At 36.1% G+C, this 20,439-nt stretch overlaps 1 protein-coding gene across 5 annotated transcripts in view; it reads left to right on the forward strand.

The window, feature by feature from the left end:
• The window catches only part of RICTOR (RPTOR independent companion of MTOR complex 2), a 117,267-nt gene that overhangs the window by 17,746 nt on the left and 79,082 nt on the right, over positions 1–20,439 (forward strand). Inside the window, exon 3 of one of the 5 annotated variants that reach the window (XM_077896151.1) lies at positions 19,240–19,268. The exons of the other annotated variants lie outside the window; for them this stretch is intronic. The gene's annotated coding sequence lies outside the window, so the exon portion shown is untranslated. The remainder of the gene's footprint in view (positions 1–19,239; positions 19,269–20,439) is intronic. 5 annotated transcript variants of the gene reach the window in all.

The following is a 20,439-nucleotide window of genomic DNA, read 5'->3' on the forward strand; positions in this document are numbered from 1 at the left end:
TTCTGAATATGAACTCTGATAAGTAAGCACAGTAGCTTATAGGCAGAATTTTGGGGAAAGTCTTGTCTGGGTATCACAACTTTTACATATTTTTATAATTGTACTTTTTTTTTAAGTGAATGAGATTCTTGCAATATGTTCTCTTTTAGCATCTTAGATTTTTGGCTGTTTCAGCTGGTCATTCAAGCTAACAATCTTTTTTTTACCAGATTTTGCTTTTTAATTCTGTGCACAGTTATTATTAGTATTATTATTTTATCTCTACACCTGACGTGGGGCTTGTACTCACGACCCCAAGATCAAAAGTCACATCCTTTTCTGAATGAGCCAGCCAGGCAATATTCTGGGTTCTGAATATTTTTTACAGAAATTTTAGAATAAGTACATTTGTATCTTTGGTAAAGTAAAATCATACTTTAAGGTTGACAAATAAATGTGTGTGCTGTGGCAGGGGTTGCCCAGGGTTCATGAAATTCTTTCCCTTGAGCGTCACTGCAGCTTCATAATCCTTGGTGTAGGATTCCTAGCAGTACTAGGATTGACAGTAGACTTGAAACTTGTTTTGCCATATAATTGTATAATGTCTAGGTTTTGGTTTGTGGATTGAGCGATGTTTTGCACTTTTAGCAAATAAAGAAGGAGGAGTTAACTTATTAAGTTGTATTTTTTTTTTACTGTTAGTATTTCTCAGAGAAAGTATTAGTTAAGTACAGCAAGGGCATTGTAATAGCCTAAAATAAATTAAGAGAAATATTATGAAAACTTTTGACTAGTGATCCGCCTTTTTTTTATTTTTTATTTTTATTTATTTATTTTTTTTAGTGATCCGCCTTTAAAAAATACTTGGTAGATGAAAGTTTTTGAGTGTAATCCTAACACTCGAACACTGTTGTAGAAGTTTAATTACTAGACATAACACATGTATGTGATTCTTAACTGATACTGTTATTTTTTCGTTTGATCCCTTGATCTGAACTGAGCATTTTTAGTAAGCCAAAGCTTTGCACTAAAGAAGGGCTTCATGGGTTATGAACTAGTGCCGCTGAAGTTTACTCGTGTGGAAGCTTAAAGCTAAAGCTGAATAAGCTCCTAGAGTTAGTTGGCAGACATTTTATGGAGGACTTCATGTAGTGAGACTTTTTTTTAAAAAGAAAAGGGTTCTGCATGTCCTAAAGGTAGATTGGTTGTTACTGTACTTTGAGGAGACTTATGACAATATTAAGGAGGTTGTTTGAGATAAACCATCAGAAACATCCTCTCCCCATTGTTTATTATTATTATTGTATGTTAACACACGTGTATACATATAAAATAGGAATGGCAAATTATGTGAAATAAACATTCTTCCCAACCTTATTGGTAATTTGTACAAGTCTGAATTAACTACTGTTTCCTTTTTATTACTGTATATTTTTTATTTTTTATTTATTTATTTTTAAAGATTTTATTTATTTATGAGACACAGAGAGAGAGACAGGCAGAGACACAGGCAGAGAGAGAAGCAGGCTCCATGCAGGGAGCCTGACGTGGGACTCGATCCCGGATCTCCAGGATCACGCCCTGGGCTGAAGGCGGCGCTAAACCACTGGGCCACCCGGGCTGCCCTGTGTATTTTTTATGATATCAGTTTAAACTATTTTGCTTAGAAGATTAGCATATTGTTTCTTTTTCAAAAATATGCATTCCTAATTATTACCGTGAAATGAAAATTGTGTTTGTAGTGGGGGAGATAGAGATCCGAATCCTTGCTCCATAATACTGCAGGGAAATATCTGACATACTATTTATTTTTCTGAGCCTAAATTCTCTTTTATGTGAGAAGGGATATAATATTGTGCATCTTACAAAGTTATTGTAAATATTAAATTAAAAAATTTGTTCAAAGACCTTAGCACAATGTCTGTCAAATGCTTAGGTAAAAATCCAGAGGGCAGATGTTATTAAATAAATAATAGTTATTTACCCATTCTTTGATCATGGACATTTGGGTTGTTTGTAGTTTCCTGCTATTACAAATACTATAAACAATGATTTTACACATAGTCTTACACATGGATTATGGTACTCCTACCTAAGTTTCTCTAGGTTATATAACTTGATGTAGAAGAATGACTGCTTATGTTTCTCTTTGTATCTGTATATGTCTATATTATCTCCTGTGTCTATCTGTATTTTCATTAGGAGTGATATCTAAGAGTTGCTCCTGAATCATACTTTTGTAACAATTGGGATTATCAGACTTTTACTAAACATACTGTATTAGGAAAATTATTAAATGTAGACTTTGGGATCCCTGGGTGGCGCAGCGGTTTGGCGCCTGTCTTTGGCCCAGGGCGCGATCCTGGAGACCTGGGATCGAATCCCACGTCGGGCTCCCGGTGCATGGAGCCTGCTTCTCCATCTGCCTGTGTCTCTGCCTCTCTCTCTCTCTCTCTCTCTCTCTCTGTGACTATCATAAATAAAAATTAAAAGAATTAAAAAAAAAAACGTAGACTTAAGTAGAGAAAGAAGTATAGCAACCCTCATGTATTGCCCCATTTCAACCGTTATAAATGTATAAAACAATATTTCAGCTATATATCCTCCTCCTCACCTCATGGATAATTTTAAAACAAATCCCAGGGGTATAATGTTTCATTTGTAAATAACATCAGTATGTATCATCTCTCAGGGATAGGGACTTAAAAGTCTATAATTACAATACCATTAACATAATTGAGTAAATTAACAGTAATTTCTTTATCTCATCTAATCAGTTAACATTCAGGTTTTCCTGATTGTCTTACAGATACCATTTTTTTGTAGGTATCTTTTGAGTCAGGATTCATACAAGGTTCATGCACTTCTGATTTTTTTTTATACATAAAAAATGAACTGTGGGGATCCCTGGGTGGCGCAGCGGTTTGGCGCCTGCCTTTGGCCCAGGGCACGATCCTGGAGACCCAGGATCGAATCCCACATCGGGCTCCCGGTGCATGGAGCCTGCTTCTCCCTCTGCCTGTGTCTCTGCCTCTCTCTCTCTGTCTCTGTCTCTGTGACTATCATAAGTAAATAAAAATTAAAAAAACAAAAATTAAATAAAAAATGAACTGTGAATCAAATTGCTTTTATTTCTGGATACTTTGACTTTTCTGTCTGCATTAATTTTTTGCTCTGGTTTTAAACATTTTTAATGAAGGGTTGTCTGTGTGGCTAAGTGGTTTAGCGCCTACCTTTAGCCCAGGCGTGGTCCTGGAGTCCTGGGATGGAGTCCCACATCAGGCTCCCTGAATGGAGCCTGCTTCTCTTTCTGCTTGTGTGTCTGCCTCTCTCTCTCTCTATTTCTCTCTCTCTCATGAATAAATAAATAAGTAAAATCTTAAAAAAAAACATTTTTAATAAGTTTACATGTTTATTCTTTGAGTATTGCATCTCCTGCATTTTTCTCTCCTTTAGGAATTCTTAAATGCATGTTAGGCTCTCTCATCTTTTTTCTTTTTTCTTTCTTTTTTTCTTTTTTCTTTTTTAGCTTTTTTAAATATATTTCATCTTTTCTCTTGTGGGCTACATTCTGTATATTATCTTCAGATGTGTCTTTCAGTTAATTAAGTCTCCTCAGCTGTGTTTGTTTGGTTTATCCTTCCACTGAGTTTTTATTTTAATCATAATTATTTCAAGAAATTCTGCATGAATGTAATTTGTTAAATAAGTGCTCTCTTGAATCTTATATTTTCAGTCCTTTTCTTTAAATCGGAGGTTTGTAAGTTATGGCTTGCAAATCTTGCAGATATGGCTTGGAAATGCTGCATGACAGCCATGCTCATCTAAGCATTGTCCATGACAGCTTTGGTGCTACAACCGCTGAGTTAAGTAATTGTGACAGAGATCGAATGACCTTAAAAGCTTAAAATACTTATATCCTGACCCTTTATGAACCAAACTTGCCAACACTCACCCCTCCCCACCCCATGCCTTAGATACATAAAACGTTATTTTATTGTTTTTATATGATAATTCTTACATTTCAAGTCTTTTTGGATTGTTTTATTGTTTATTGTTTCTGCTTATAATGACTTACTTTCATGTTTCCTTTTCTGTTTGTGATTTTTGCCTGTGTACTCTAAATTTGTTAGGTTACACAGGCTAAGGACGGTTACCTGGTTTGGCGGGTGGGTTATCAGGGCTGGTTGATGGTTGAGTTTGCCTTGTCTGCTTCCTGGGAGTATGGTAGACTGGGGCTCTTATATATATATATATTTTTTTTTTTTTTTAAAGATTTTATTTATTTATTCATGAGAGAGAGATGCAGAGACACAGGCAGAGGGAGAAGCTGGCTCCATGCAGGGAGCCCGACGCGGGACTCGATCCCGGGTCCCCAGGATCACACCCTGGGCTGAAGGCGGTGCTAAACCGCTGAGCCACCCGGGCTGCCCCTTTATATTTTGTAATTAAAACCTTTTTATTCTACTTTTTTCGTCCTAAGTATACTCTTTAATTGCCATCATCCCAACCCACCACCCCTCTGGTAACCATCAGGTTGTTTTCTATGGTTAGGAGATGGCTTCTTAGTTGTTTGTCTCTCTCTCTCTTTTTTTTTTTTTTTACTTGTTTATTTTGTTTTTTAATTTCCACATATGAATGAGATCATATGGTATTTTTCTTTCTCTGACTTATTTTGCTTAGCATCATACTTTCTAGCTCCATCCATGTTGTTGCAAATGGCAAGATTTCATTTTTTTTATGGCTGAAGAATATTCCGTTATATAATACATACATATATTCCATTATATATATACATATATGAAGGTATATGTGTACCCCACATCTTCTTCCATTTACCTATCGATGGATATTTGGGTTGCTTCTATAATATTGTTATTGTAAATAATGCTGCAGTGAACATAGAGTTATATGTATCCCTTTGAATTTGTATTTTTGCATTTTCTGAGTAAACGCCCAGTAGTGTGATTACTGGATCATAGGATAGTACTATTTTTAATTTTTTTTTTAAAGTTTTTTTTTTTTTTTAATTTTTATTTATTTGTGATAGTCACACAGAGAAAGAGAGAGAGAGGCAGAGACACAGGCAGAGGGAGAAGCAGGCTCCATGCACCGGGAGCCCGACGTGGGATTCGATCCTGGGTCTCCAGGATCGCGCCCTGGGCCAAAGGCAGGCGCCAAACCGCTGCGCCACCCAGGGATCCCACTATTTTTAATTTTTTTGAGGAACTCCCATACTGTTTTCCACAGTGAATGCACCAGTTTGCATTCCCACTAACAGTGCAAGAAGTATTCATTTTAAGAAGTATTCATTTTCTCCACATCCTTGCCACCATTTGTTTTTTTCTTTTGTTGGTTTATGCATCTTGACAGGTGTGAGATGATACCTCATTGTAGTTTTGATTTGCATTTCCCTGATGATAAGTGATTTTGAACATCTTTTCATGTTTCCATTAGCCATCTATATGTATTCTTTGGAAAAATATCTGTTTATATATTCTGCCAACTTTTAAATTGGGTTATTTGGTTTTTTGGTGTTGACTTCTATCAGTTCCTTATATATTTTGGATATTAACCCTGTATTATATATGCCACTTGCAAATATCTTCTCCCATTCAGTAGGTTCCCTTTCAGTGTTGTTGATTGTTTCCTTCACCGTGTAGAAACATTTTAGTTTTTTAAAAATTTATTTAATTTTTTAATGTTTATTTATAGAGCAGAGTTGGGAGGGACAGAGGGAGGAGAGTCTTAAGCAGACTCCAAGCTGAGCACAGAGCCCAGTGTAGGGGCTCTGATCCATGCAGGGATCCCACAACACTGGGATCATGACCTGAGCTGAAACCAATTCAGATGTTTAACCAACTGCTCGACCCAGACATCCCAGAAACATTTTATTTTGATGTAGTCCCAATAGTTCATTTTCAGGATGTGTTAAAGGGTATGATGAAGTGGAAGGAGGAATACACCTTTAAGGGGACATACAAGGAACAGTGGGAAAAAAGGACGACCAAGGCAGTGTAATTACAAACATCAAGGGAGGAAAGGTGGATTTGGCTAATATCTTAGAAAGGCCAGGGAGTTTGAAAAGCTGAGAAGAAGCCCTTGCATTGGGCAGGTAGTAAACTTGGGGACAAGTTTAGTGGAACAGTGGCCTAGATCGATGAAGTTAAGAGGTGATGAGGTAAGAATTAATTAGCTTGAATTTCAAAGAGATTTGGTAAAAGAAAGAAATAGTGTCACTTCAAAAATGGAAAAGACTGGTAGAAGCATTTTTTTTAAAGATAAGTAAAAGAGCTAGTTAGGGAAAGAAAGATGAATGATAAATAATGAATAACTGTTTTAATCGTAGAAATATTAGAATGAGATAAAATGTAGAATAAAAATACAAATGGAAATGTTAGATAACATTGTAACAGATTTCTAACCCACACTAAATGAAATGTCCCACAGCCAAAGTGATTTGTACCCTTTTGCTCCTTTATTAGTTTCAAAGAGGGAAGCCTTTCATTACACTCATAGAAGCCACCTGTCAGACAAATGATCTGAACTATAAATAGTCATGTTGGGTAGAGAAAAATAGAAACGTTAAAAAACAAACAAACAAACAAAAAACCGTAAAAGTACCTGTACAAGCACACAGTACAACTAACTTCTAAATAATTCTAATAGGCTGGGTATATATTACAATTGTCTCATGCTTTAGGTTGAGCTGTTTTTTTACAGGCTTCATTTATATGGGTGCATTGTTTTAGAGGCGAACAGGATTTTTCTCATGTAATAAAAGATTTCTAATTAAGGGGCTGTGGAAAATTATTGAAATTAAAATTATTTTAATTAAAAATGTATGAAGTGCTTTCTTAGAATTCATCTCTTTCTCACTATAAAATTAGACATCAATGGAATACTTAGGCTTATAACAGAGTTATGTACATAAGTACATATATGTAAATGTACACATTATTTGCAAGTTAATTAAAATTATTGAATTTTACAGGTATCTTTGTAAATATAGTAGATTAAGACATAGAGATTGTAGCACAACATCCGTGATTAAATCTTTGTATGGTAATTACTTTTAGTTAATTTTACGATCTTAGAAAATGCTCTAGTTGCAGACAGTAATTTTCATATTGTTTTTCTGACAAAAAATGACAGTAAAATAAATGTCATGACAAAGAGATCTTTGAATGACAGCCACTTCTGTAGATTGGTAAATGTTTTCTTTGTACTATATGTATTTGTGTATACTTTGTGCTTGTACAAAGTAAAAGTGCTTTGTGGATTTTGTTACGGTTCTCTACCACAGTTATCTCATAACTGTGATATAAGCCCAAGCATTCCATTGACGTCTAATTTTATAGACATCAATGAGAAAGGGTAAGAAATGAATTCTAAGAAAGCACTTCATACTTTTTTTTTCCTATCAAGCTACTCTTCGTTTTCTACCTAAAACACCTGAATCATCTTTACTAGAAAATCTTTATAAATTCACAAATCATTTACCATATAAAAATAATGATGGAACGATTAGAGAATTATTAGGTAAGATAAATAATTTTTGGCTTTAGTTCTTTATCCATCTTTGCAACCTGGGGAAATGGTTTCTGGCGTGAAACCATGTCATGAATAAATACAGTGCTTGGAAGTATGGGGACAGGAGCAGAGAAGGATTAGGAAGGTGATTTTTATGGAGGTAGATAATTTGAATTTCTACCTTTTTCTTTTTATATTCCAAGGTGCTTTCATTTAAAAATGTTGTGTATTTGACTAATTTGAATGGGCAAAGGTAGTTACTTTATTAATTGTATTAAATAAGTTTGTTCTTAGATTCCTTTTCTTTTTTTTTTAATTTATTTTTTATTGGTGTTCAATTTACTAACATACAGAATAACCTCCAGTGCCCGTCACCCATTCACTCCCACTCCCCGCCCTTCTCCCCTTCTACCACCCCTAGTTCGTTTCCCAGAGTTAGCAGTCTTTACATTCTGTCTCCCTTTCTGATATTTCCCACACATTTCTTCTCCCTTCCCTTATATTCCCTTTCACTAGTATTTATATTCCCCAAATGAATGAGAACATATAATGTTTGTCCTTCTCCGACTGACTTACTTCACTCAGCATAATACCCTCCAGTTCCGTCCACGTTGAAGCAAATGGTGGGTATTTGTCATTTCTAATAGCTGAGTAATATTCCATTGTATACATAAACCACATCTTCTTTATCCATTCATCTTTCGTTGGACACCGAGGCACCTTCCACAGTTTGGCTATCGTGGCCATTGCTGCTATAAACATCAGGGTGCAGGTGTCCTGGCGTTTCATTGCATCTGTATCTTTGGGGTAAATCCCCAACAGTGCAATCGCTGGGTCGTAGGGCAGGTATATTTTTAACTGTTTGAGGAACCTCCACACAGTTTTCCAGAGTGGCTGCACCAGTTCACATTCCCACCAACAGTGTAAGAGGGTTCCCTTTTCTCCGCATCCTCTCCAACATTTGTTGTTTCCTGCCTTGTTAATTTTCCCCATTCTCACCGGTGTGAGGTGGTATCTCATTGTGGTTTTGATTTGTATTTCCCTGATGGCAAGTGATGCAGAGCATTTTCTCATATGCATGTTGGCCATGTCTATGTCTTCCTCTGTGAGATTTCTGTTCATGTCTTTTGCCCATTTCATGATTGGATTCTTTGTTTCTTGGTGTTGAGTTTAATAAGTTCTTTATAGATCTTGGAAACTAGCCCTTTATCTGATATGTCATTTGCAAATATCTTCTCCCATTCTGTAGGTTGTCTTTGAGTTTTGTTGACTGTATCCTTTGCTGTGCAAAAGCTTCTTATCTTGATGAAGTCCCAATAGTTCATTTTTGCTTTTGTTTCTTTTGCCTTCGTGGATGTATCTTGCAAGAAGTTACTATGGCCGAGTTCAAAAAGGGTGTTGCCTGTGTTCTTCTCTAGGATTTTGATGGAATCTTGTCTCACATTTAGATCTTTCATCCATTTTGAGTTTATCTTTGTGTATGGTGAAAGAGAGTGTTCTAGTTTCATTCTTCTGCATGTGGATGTCCAATTTTCCCAGCACCATTTATTGAAGAGACTGTCTTTCTTCCAATGGATAGTCTTTCCTCCTTTATCGAATATTAGTTGCCCATAAAGTTCAGGGTCCACTTCTGGAGTCTCTATTCTGTTCCACTGATCTATATGTCTGTTTTTGTGCCAGTACCACACTGTCTTGATGACCACAGCTTTGTAGTACAACCTGAAATCTGGCATTGTGATGCCCCCAGATATGGTTTTCTTTTTTAAAATTCCGCTGGCTATTCGGGGTCTTTTCTGATTCCACACAAATCTTAAAATAATTTGTTCTAACTCTCTGAAGAAAGTCCATGGTATTTTGATAGGGATTGCATTAAACGTGTATATTGCCCTGGGTAACATTGACATTTTCACAATATTAATTCTGCCAATCCATGAGCATGGAATATTTTTCCATCTCTTTGTGTCTTCCTCAATTTCTTTCAGAAGTGTTCTATAGTTTTGAGGGTATAGATCCTTTACATCTTTGGTTAGGTTTATTCCTAGGTGTCTTATGCTTTTGGGTGCAATTGTAAATGGCATTGACTCCTTAATTTCTCTTTCTTCAGTCTCATTGTTAGTGTATAGAAATGCCATTGATTTCTGGGCATTGATTTTGTATCCTGCCACGCTACCGAATTGCTGTATGAGTTCTAGCAATCTTGGGGTGGAGACTTTTGGGTTTTCTATGTAGAGTATCATGTCATCGGCGAAGAGGGAGAGTTTGACTTCTTCTTTGCCAATTTGAATGCTTTTAATGTCTTTTTGTTGTCTGATTGCTGAGGTTAGGACTTCCAGTACTATGTTGAACAGCAGTGGTGAGAGTGGACATCCCTGTCTTGTTCCTGATCTTAGGGGAAAGGCTCCCAGTGCTTCCCCATTGAGAATGATATTTGCTGTGGGCTTTTCATAGATGGCTTTTAAGATGTCGAGGAATGTTCCCTCTATCCCTACACTCTGAAGAGTTTTGATCAGGAATGGATGCTGTATTTTGTCAAATGCTTTCTCTGCATCCAATGAGAGGATCATATGGTTCTTGGTTTTTCTCTTGCTGATATGATGAATCACATTGATTGTTTTACGGGTGTTGAACCAGCCTTGTGTCCCAGGGATAAATCCTACTTGATCATGGTGAATAATTTTCTTAATGTACTGTTGGATCCTATTGGCCAGTATCTTGTTGAGAATTTTTGCATCCATGTTCATCAGGGATATTGGTCTGTAATTCTCCTTTTTGGTGGGGTCTTTGTCTGGTTTTGGAATTAAGGTGATGCTGGCCTCATAGAACGAATTTGGAAGTACTCCATCTCTTTCTATCTTTCCAAACAGCTTTAGGAGAATAGGTATGATTTCTTCTTTAAATGTTTGATAGAATTCCCCTGGGAAGCCATCTGGCCCTGGACTCTTGTGTCTTGGGAGGTTTTTGATGACTGCTTCAATTTCCTCCCTGGTTATTGGCCTGTTCAGGTTTTCTATTTCTTCCTGTTCCAGTTTTGGTAGTTTGTGGCTTTCCAGGAATGCGTCCATTTCTCCTAGATTGCCTAATTTATTGGCATATAGCTGTTCATAATATGTTTTTAAAATCGTTTGTATTTCCTTGGTGTTGGTAGTGATCTCTCCTTTCTCATTCATGATTTTATTAATTTGAGCCTTCTCTCTCTTCTTTTTAATAAGGCTGGCTAATGGTTTATCTATCTTATTAATTCTTTCAAAGAACCAACTCCTGGTTCTGTTGATCTGTTCCACAGTTCTTCTGGTCTCGATTTCGTTGAGTTCTGCTCGAATCTTTATTAACTCCCTTCTTCTCTTGGGTGTAGGATCTATTTGCTGTTTTTTCTCTAGCTCCTTTATGTGTAAGGTTAGCTTTTGTATTTGAGTTCTTTCCAGTTTTTGAATGGATGCTTGGATTGCGATGTATTTCCCCCTTAGGACTGCTTTTGCTGCATCCCAAAGATTTTGGATGGTTGTATCTTCATTCTCATTAGTTTCCATGAATCTTTTTAATTCTTCCTTAATTTCCTGGTTGACCCTTTCATCTTTTAGCAGGATGGTCCTTAACCTCCACGTGTTTGAGGTCCTTCCAAACTTCTTGTTGTGATTTAGTTCTAATTTCAAAGCATTATGGTCTGAGAATATGCAGGGGACGATCCCAATCTTTTGGTATCGGTTCAGACCTGATTTGTGACCCAATATGTGGTCTATTCTGGAGAAAGTTCCATGTGCACTTGAGAAGAATGTGTATTCAGTTGAGTTTGGATGTAGAGTTCTGTAGATATCTGTGAAATCCATCTGGTCCAATGTATCATTAAAGCTCTCGTTTCTTTGGAGATGTTGTGCTTAGAAGACCTATTGAGTATAGAAAGAGCTAGATTGAAGTCACCAAGTATAAGTGTATTATTATCTAAGTATTTCTTCACTTTGGTTAATAATTGATTTATATATTTGGCAGCTCCCACATTCGGGGCATATATATTGAGGATTGTTAAGTCCTCTTGTTGAATAGATCCTTTAAGTATGATATAGTGTCCCTCTTCATCTCTCAGTACAGTCTTTGGGGTAAATTGTAGTTTATCTGATATAAGGATGGCTACCCCTGCTTTCTTTTGAGGACCATTCGAATGGTAAATGGTTCTCCAACCTTTTATTTTCAGGCTGTAGGTGTCCTTCTGTCTAAAATGAGTCTCTTGTAGACAGCAAATAGATGGGTCCTGCTTTTTTATCCAGTCTGAAACCCTGCGCCTTTTGATGGGGTCATTAAGCCCGTTCACATTCAGAGTTACTATTGAGAGATATGAATTTAGTGTCGTCATGATAACTATTCAGTCCTTGTTTTTGTGGAACGTTCCACTGAACTTCTTCTTAAAGGGGAATTTTAAGAGTCCCCCTTAAAATTTCTTGCAGAGCTGGTTTGGAGGTCACATATTCTTTTAGTTCCTGCCTGTCTTAGAAGCTCTTTATCTCTCCTTCCATTTTGAATGAGAGCCTTGCTGGATAAAGGATTCTTGGTTGCATGTTCTTCTCATTTAGAAGTAGCAAGATTTGTTTTGGTTAGGTTTAGGGGAATCCTTTTTTTTTTTTTTTTTTTTTAAGATTTTATTTATTCATGAGAGACACAGAGAGAGAGAGAGTCAGAGACACAGGCAGAGGGAGAAGTAGGCTCCCTGCAGGGAGCCGATGTGGGACTGGATTTGGGGACTCCAGGATCATGACCTGAGCCAAAGGCAAACGAGGGAGACGTTCAACCACTGAGCCACTCAGGCTTCCCCAGACTTGTAAAATAGATACATTTTAATGCAACATGATCTTTTTTATTTACTCCTCTTTTACATACATCTTTACTGTAGCTATTGTTATAATTATAAGTTAATATTACTTTGTAAATTCTTGTATTTTTATATTCAGAGTTCTGAGGTGGGGACTTCTTTTGTTATAAATGCCATATTGTGCAAAGTCAAGTTAAAGTATCAAATTCCTGTTTATTTTTTTTTTTAAGAATTTTTTTTAATTTTTTATTTATTTATGATAGTCACAGAGAGAGAGAGGCAGAGACACAGGCCGAGGGAGAAGCAGGCTCCATGCACCGGGAGCCCAACGTGGGACTCGATCCCGTGTCTCCAGGATCGCACCCTGGGCCAAAGGCAGGCGCTAAACCGCTGCGCCACCCAGGGATCCCTTCCTGTTTATTTTAAAAGGAGAATAAATGTATTCTGTAATATCTGATAATATAACGAATCTGTTTTTACTTTTTCACTATTTGTTGAATTTACTGAGAGAACTGAATATATATGTATGTTGCTGAATGAATTTTCACAAGTTGAACATCTGTGAAACCAGCACTTAGATCAAGAAACAGAACTTGGTATATTTCAAAGCTTTTATGAATATTTTCTGAATAATATTTTCAGTAATTTTTTTCTAAGTGATTACTGTGTGTCATCCATTGTTCTAGGTATTAGGATGACACAGAAGTGAACTAAAATAGAATGTGGGGAGATAAGTATCAGTCACAAGTAAATGTAATTACAAACTTGTATATGCTAAACGTACATTATCCTATGAAAGGCAGTATGATGAGGCAGACTGTAGAGTGATTATTTGTATTCTGGGGAATAAGAGTAGAAACTAGAATCAGATTGCTTAGGTTCAAATTCTGTTGTCAGTTTTGGTATTTGTGTGGCTTTAGGCAACTAATGTCTCTTGTGACTCATTTCTTAACATGGGGATGAAAATGGTACCCTACCTTAAATGGTTGGTATGGACATTAAAAGATTATTCATGTAAAAATATTAGCATATTTTTGTAGGTTCTCTATATGTATTAGTAATTTATTTTGTCTCAGTGGATGTTTTGTAGTGTATCATTCTTATTTGAAAATGATACAGAAGCATACTTCATAAAAGAGCTAATTATGTCTTTAGAGTTCAGATCAAATAATCCAAAGGGATATCAGAATCTACTTTATAACATTGTGGCAGTCTTTGTTGCATGTTTCAAATTTTAGTGTGTTTTGGGGTGCATAGGTGGCTCAGTCAGTTAAGTGTCCCACTCGTGACTTCACCTCAGGTCATGATCTCAGGATCTTGAGATCAAGCCCAAGTTGGGCCTCCCCGCTCAGCACACAGCCTGCTTGAAGATTCTTTCCCTCTGCCCTTCCCCCCACTCATGCCTTTGAACTCACTTTCTGTCTCTCTTTCTAAAATAAATATTAAAAACAATTTTTTTTAGTGTGTATAAGGATCATTGGGGTGCCTCCTGTAAATGCACATTACTATGGGTCCCTTTCTAGGCATGTTTAGCTCTGAAATCAGTATTTTTTATATATTTTTTTTTATTTATATTTATATTTTATATTTATATTTCTTAGGGACACAAATTTGAAAATCACTGGCCAGTTGTAAGTATCTTTTGTATGTATGTAGGCCAAATTTCAAATTATTTTGTCTTAGCATTTTAACATAGAACATTATGAGGTGTTTGTTGTTATTGTTTCTGGTGCATCTGCTTATTACTACAAATGGTAAAAAAAGTTTCCCTAAATCTATACTTGCTCTAGTATTCTCTATTAGTAAGTAGTATCATACTTCAGGTTATCCAGTTGAGAAACCTGGATTTATCCTTGATTCCTCCTTCTACCTTTCCTTCTGTAAGAATCCTCTACTTTTCTTCGATCTCTGGTTTCATTACTGATGAAGTTTCTTGCATGGAAGATATTGTAACATGCCTTTCTCCTCCCTACAGTCTGTTTTCCAAAGTTGTCAGAATTTCTAAAACGCAGAACTGATTATGCTGTCTACTTGCATAAATGTTTCCCTTAGTAATTACCCTTTGCCCAAAGGTTCCTAAGTTTCTTAGTATATGTTATAAGGCCATTGGAATGCATCTTCCCTTTATTTTATTCTTCCCTATCACCTTGTTTCTGGGAATGCAGAATTTCTTGTTGTTTCCTAAGGAAAATAGCATTTTTTTCATGTTTCTGTGTTGTTTAATCATGCTGCTCTTTTCCATCTTATGTCTCCTGTTGTCAGTCTTTCTTTCAGTGGGTCTTTATTGGGTTGTCAATAAAGAGAACCCACCCTGTGCCTGGCATTGTGTCAGAGGCCAGGCATGCATGTGTGAAAAAAAGACAGGTTTCTTTTTCTCACTTGTCTTATTGTCTAGTGAAGTCTGTTCTGTCAGGCCCTTTTCTTTTCTTTTGTTCTCACAATCCAATCTCTCTGTTATATACTATTAAGTGTTTATGTGCTTATCTTTTCTCATTTAATTTTGATCTCCAGGGCTGAGACCATGTCTTATGTTTATTAATATTTCTTGCCTATAGCATTGGCACAGTATATGGCATATAGTCATCACTGAAATGTATAATTGAATAAAACTTAGAAATCTAAATACAGAGCTACTTCCAGAATAGGTCAAAGCTATCCTTTATAGAACACAATTATATTTTTAATTATATAAGTAGTAAAATGGTTATGTACAATCCAGTGGGGAAACCTGTGCTCCTACTATATTATTCCCATTATATAATCTTAATGTTACGATTTTTTTCTTTAGGGGCATTGGGAAGAATATTCTGTCATTTAAAGTTAAATTTAAAAATATTTTAAGCCATTTATATTTTTTTAAGATTAAAGTTTTTTTAGAGAGAGAACAAGAGAGTGCAAGCAGGGGAGGGGCAGAGAGAGAGAGAATCTCAAGCAGGCTTCACACACAGCACAGAGCCTGACTTGGGGCTTGATCTCATGACCCTGAGATCATGACCTGAGCCAGAATCCAGAGTCATATGCTTACCTGACTGAGCCATCCAGATGCCCCAATTTTTTAATGATTTATTCAAAGTTATGATTTGAGATAAAGATTATAGAATGTATAATTCTAATTGTTAAGACTATATATTCTTTTAAAATTTTAATTAACAAATCTGTATTATTAGTTTCAGAGATATTCATACATCTTTTAATAGAAGTTCTGGTCAAAGGGGTGCCTGCGTGGCTCAGTGGTTATGGTTTGGCTCAGAGCATGATCCTGGGATCCTGAGATTGAGTCCTGCATCAGGCTCCCTATGGGGAGCCTCCTTTTCCCTCTGCTTACGTCTCTGCCTCTCTCTCTCTTTGTGTCTCTCATGAATAAATAAATAAAATCTTTCTTTAAAAAAAAAAGTTCTGTTCAAAGGAATCATTTACACCAGGCTCTATTTTTCATATTCTGTACCTTGAGCAATCCTGGCCTGTATCTTAAAGTTATTATATAACATGCTTGTAGTAAACCAATTGAAGACATGATTTTTGTTCCTACCATTGTAAACCAGTCACATCAGCGAACTGGTAGCTATCGCTTACTTAATTTATCCAGTCAAAGGTACAAAATGATAACCTTCAACAAGGACCTCCCCCCCATTGATATATAAATCTTTTCCCCTTGAAGTCACTTAAAATGAGCAGTTCTTTGGAATTCTAAAAAGGAAGATGTAGTTTTGAATAAATAGGGAAAAGTGTGAGGTGAGGTAACTTGGACAATCCAAAATTGAAGTGGATGGAAAGAGATCTGAACCCCTCAGTCATTGGGAAGACAATCTCAAAATGTTACAGATCAGTAGAAGTTGCTTCACCTCTTCCTGCCGTCATTATTTATACAAGTAGGACATGGGAATAAGAACTCAGCAAGTGTTCTCTTCTATTCTTGGGCAAAAAGAAATAGAATGCAGGTCTTATAAGAAAAAAAATTTGTGAGAGAGAGCGAACTTGCACAAGCAGGGGGAGGGGCAGAGGGAGAGAGAATTCTAAGCAGACTCTGTACTTACTTACTGGGGAGCCAGACATGAGGCTTGATCTCAAGACTTTGAGATCATGACCTGAGCCAAAACCAAGAGTCAAACAATCAACCAAGCCATTCAGGCACCCCATGTAAGAAAATCTTATTAACAATAGTTGAAGTCTAACTATACTTAGAGTGATTTCATTTACAATACAATGTGGGATACTTTGCAGGGTCAAAGGAGGTAGTATTAATAATTATAGTGAAACAATAGGTGTAAATTGAAAGCTAGGCAGATGCGATAGCTACACTATCATAACTGCTACAATAGTGGTATGAAGGATGTGTCATGGGAACATAAAGAAGGGAGCTTATAGGTTAGGGAAAACCTTTATCTGTCTGAGCAAGACTTTGAGAATGAGAAGGATTTTTGCCCAAATTGGCTAGACAGAGGGCAGACCAGGCTCAAGAAACCTAGTGCCATCTACCCATTAGCCATGCCTCTATCCAGAACATTCCCTCTCAGAGGATGCTTCAGGTCCATCATTTTCTAAAACAACTCTGTGTGAAAACTTTCAGTTTTTAGTATGATAAACCTAACATTTTAGATTATAATTAAAGTGGTTCGCTGGCAGTAGTAATTGATAGATTTTCCTTGCACATGTCTACTACAGTATTTATATTTAAAATATGTCAATGATTAAAAGATTATTACGTGCTATGGAGAGGAAACATTTTCAGTATGTGAGGGAAGATGATACCTGTTGCATTCCATATGGTTACACCAGAACAAATGGATGAAAGTTAGAAAGGGGCATATTTTGTCATTGGTATAAGAAAAAATATTCTCCTATGCAATCCAAAGGTTAAAGCAGGCTCTCCTGGAAGTTCTGAGTTCTCTGCATTAGAGGTAAAAGGAAAGTCCTTTTCTCAGGATGCTATCAGTGGGATACATCCTTTCTCTACTAAATTATCTCTTTGATAATAATAATTGTTAGAGTTTCAGGAAGTGTGAGGGCTTGAAGCAGTTTTTCCTCAACTTTTTGATCTATGAGTAAGGGTGAGAAGATGCTTTCCCAGTGTCTTTGTGGAGGGGGACAGATTTGCTGCTGGCTTTTGCAAAAGTAATACCAACCATAGTAATTCCCATATACTTTTAATCATTAATGTCTGCTTCCAGTAATCCTAGATAATATTAAAGACATTAAGCACTTACTGGTTTATCTAGTCAAGTTTAACATTGTCATATTAAATTTTTATGCCCCCTACTTCACTAGCTTGTTGCTTATTAGCATTTTTTCAGGTATATTCACAAATAAATGACTGAAAATATTGTTCAACTCTGCTCCCACTTCTGATTCCTCTTTGAAATTGTCAAGAAGGCAAATAGGATAACAGTTTCTACCTTAAAAATGAGCAAACAAGGGATCCCTGGGTGGCTCAGTGGTTTAGTGCCTGCCTTTGGCCCAGGGCATGATCCTGGAGTCCTGGGATTGAGTCCCGCGTCAGGCTCCTGGCATGGAGCCTGCTTCTCCCTCGGCCTGTGTCTCTGCCTCTCTCTCTCTCTCATGAATAAATAAATAAAATCTTTAAAAGAAAATGAGCAAACAAACAAATCTTGGATCATAAAAGTAATGCTTTAAAACATAAAAACTCAATAATTTAAACAAACCAATGTGAGTGTTGAACATTTAACTTGGGCCAAGCACAAAATTTTCACAATTCATAAAAATTGTTTTTACAAAAAAAATTTTTTTAATTATATTTTCTACTACTTATTGGGTATTTGTTATGGGCTGGGCACTGTGCTGAGCACCTCACATCTTTTAACAGTGCTTTCAAGGTAAGTAATTAGTATTTTCACTATAGGTAGGAAAAATTGGATGCCCACAAGATTAAGTGACTTAGCCAGAGCTGTGTGGTTTGTAGGTGAATAAATTGATTCAAATCTAGGTGTTTTCATTCCATAGTTGTTTACGATACTCCCAAATAACTGTATGCCGGTAATTTCTGGTCATTTACTATGTGTATTTGAACCTTAATTTATTTAAAAATCAATTGTATGTTGTATGTTTATTGACAGGTAAAGATATATAAACTTTATTGCAGTATGTTACAAACCAGTAAATATTGAAAACATTTTAAAGTAAATACATGTTTACTCGCACAAGTATATACATCTGTGTGTGTGCACCTACATGGAGAATTGGGCTGGAGGGAAATGAGTGTATATGTATATGTATGTAGATACATTGATCTAGATAAAAGGTTTGTCTCCTGTAGTTTTCTCTTGATGTTTTTCGTATGTATGTGTATATGCATATGTGTTTATTAAATAATACTAAATCACTAGATATTTAGAATTGACTACAGTTATTCCATTACCCCTGGAGAGATTCATCAGGAACACTCAGGATTTATAAGTTACACAATAAGAGGAAAAGAGCCCCTGCCATTCTACTGGTTCTTTTGTGTTTTGCTTCCTTGCTTTTGAATGGTTTGCCATTATAGCCAGCCAGCCACAATTTTTTTCCCCTTAGGCAGCTGTGGGTTTCCTAAATATCCTGATTATCTCATTTGTGCTTTATATTTCTCACATAGCACTGTTATCAGTAGATAGTTTTGAAGAAGCTAAATTGGAAACATTAATGAGAGTAGGAAAAACAAAAGAGGTAAACTTTTTCCTAAATTTCTTTTTGCTTCTTCCCCATATGCTCCAGCACCCAGTAAAAACCACATTGAGCTTGGTTTTCCCAATACTCCTCCTAGTTTAAGTTCTGACTATCTAGTACAGGGGTTGGTAGACTATAATCCACTTTGTTGAAATAAAGCCACGTTCATTGTACAAATGCTTTTTTGGTACAACAGCAGAGTTTAGTAGTTGCAACAGAGACTTTATGTCCTGCAAAATTTAAAATTCTTACTGTCTGGATCTTTACAGAAAAAGTTTGCAGACTCCTGATCTAGCAGGTAAGGAAGAAACCAAGGATTTCTGATTTCATTTCCAGGGGACTTTAACCTGTTATTTACATGGGAACATTGTAGCACATGAGCATTACATAGTATTTCATTGTAAATGGCCCTGAATCGGTTTAGGAAGTACCATAGTTTCTGGGAGGAAACAGCTTGCTTTTCAGCAAATATGTTATGAGGAAACTTTGAAAGCTGTTGGTAGTTGGGGGTTCCTAGGAATTAATTATGTAAAAAATAAGGAGGGTAAGGAAAAGGAAGGAGAAAGGCTGGTTTATTTTGAATTAGATTGACAACTGTAACACCTGTATTATTTGTGTGTTATGTTCATTTTATGTCATTATTCATTAGGCAGACATTTGATCCAGTGTTGACTTCTTACCACCTGTTGATTTTCAGATTGTGCGTATGGAGATTTTTTGTTGTTGTTACTGTTGTTTTCTTCCACTTGTATTTAGGCTTTATTAAATGAAGGATGTCTCTTGCTCAGTGATTGATACATTTCACCTAAAATAGTACTTGACTATAATAAATGTTTAAATATTATTTGTTGACTGAATGAACTCAGATTTTATACGAGATTTTATTTTTGTTACAAGGTTGTGGTTTTTCAAAAATGTCTATAATCAGTTTGTACCTAGAAAATAGCCAATAATGAAATCTACAAACCTTTGTGAAGAATAAATCTTTACAGACTAATGATCTTAACTCTTGGCCCAATCAGATCATTACATAATAATATCTGTGTCATCACTTCAGTGAAGCATTGGTGCCTGAAAATCTTTACAAGTTGATATGAACTGGTTAGTTACACATTTCCATTAGGTGAATTTCACACTAGCTTTAATGACTTTAACTCTGATTTTGCTACTGGTGTAGGTTCTAAATACCATGAGGGTTGTTATAAAATTTGTATAAAAGTTCTCAAATATAGTTTAATCATTTGACACCATTGGCTTACTTATAATTTTTCTTCTTTAATCTTTCCAGATACCATTTATAATAATGAAAAGATACTACTAAATACTAACATTGACTTATTCATGGGCCCTTGCAGTTCTTTTTAGTGAAATCTGATTCCACCTAGTGATGAGCTGTTTTTATTCCACTTTTAAGATAACTTCAAAGTCACTAATTACAAAGACATGTTCTCAACAACATTAGATTGAGT

The sequence above is a fragment of the Canis aureus genome, chromosome 4 (genome assembly GCF_053574225.1).
Source record: "Canis aureus isolate CA01 chromosome 4, VMU_Caureus_v.1.0, whole genome shotgun sequence".
NCBI classification, from domain to species: Eukaryota; Metazoa; Chordata; class Mammalia; order Carnivora; family Canidae; genus Canis; species Canis aureus.